Consider the following 1,199-nt stretch of genomic DNA (forward strand, 5'->3'; position numbering starts at 1 on the left):
CTCATCAAACATTACATTAAATTGATAATATTGACAGGGGAAAAAAATTTAAATATTAAGAGGATAGTAAAAATATAAAGGTGAAATATATTGGGGAAGAATGTAAAGATATTTTACATTCGACAAAAATAGGTAATCAGATAAACAATGCTGTACATAAACAGCAGTCCTATATTATCTGAATTTAAGGACACCGTAGTGGAAATAATAGAAATGCTTCTTTTCAGGAGTAGAATACAGCATCCATATCAACCTGACAAAACAATGGAGCCATTACAACTAAACTATAATGAGCCTTCAACATCAGCACCTAATCAGTGTCAACTATTTAGAAGGAAATTATTTAAATTTGTTGACTTTCAACTTGTCTCATTCAGAGTATGTTTAATGTGTTGTGTTGGGCAAGTGTATGTTTAACTCACGGTGAGACAGGTGGGTCTGTTGTCACTATTAACAATTATTTGACTACTTTCTACATCATATCATACATTGTATTTATTACTATATTTATCTATATAGAAATGGATTGTACAACCTAAAAAAAATCCAAAATAAATTACTTTATTTATTATATTATATAAAACACCAAAATGTAAAACAGATTAATGTTTCTGTGGATCCCTCTTCTATTGCACTGACCGTTACAGGAGAGATATTAATGCAGGCTAGAGGATAGGCACTTCAGGTTTTAAGGAGGAACATTAGATTACTAAATCACATGGACAATAATTATGTATCGATTTTACATTGTTTTAACTTTTATACTTACATAACTGCTTTCCTTTCATAGTCACACATCTGATAAAAAAAAAATTATAAAAATAATTTTACTTTATATTTGATGTATACCATAGATTGTATCGTAGACTGGAGTTATTTTGTGAACCCTATCAGCATTGAGACAATCGGTAAGATAACCCCAGTAGAAAAAGTAACCGCAATCTATAGTACAATCTTTTAAAAACGTCCAATTGAAAATTAAATCACAAAAAAAAAGTTTTTGTCCAATGTGCAACTATTAAAGCTTAGCAGTAATAAGGCGAATGAAACATGTAATTGTAAAATATCTACTCACCTATACACATCCTCAGCCCTTCTCCAAAAGGAAGAAATGTCCCTGGTTTTGGCTGCTCTGCAAATCTCTCAGGCTTGAAGCTTTTTGGGTCTGGATAAAAAGTTGGATCGAGGTGTATCGCTGG

Source organism: Halyomorpha halys, unplaced genomic scaffold (assembly GCF_000696795.3).
Source record: "Halyomorpha halys isolate HHAL.00 unplaced genomic scaffold, Hhal_1.1 Scaffold2745.1, whole genome shotgun sequence".
Taxonomy (NCBI): Eukaryota; Metazoa; Arthropoda; class Insecta; order Hemiptera; family Pentatomidae; genus Halyomorpha; species Halyomorpha halys.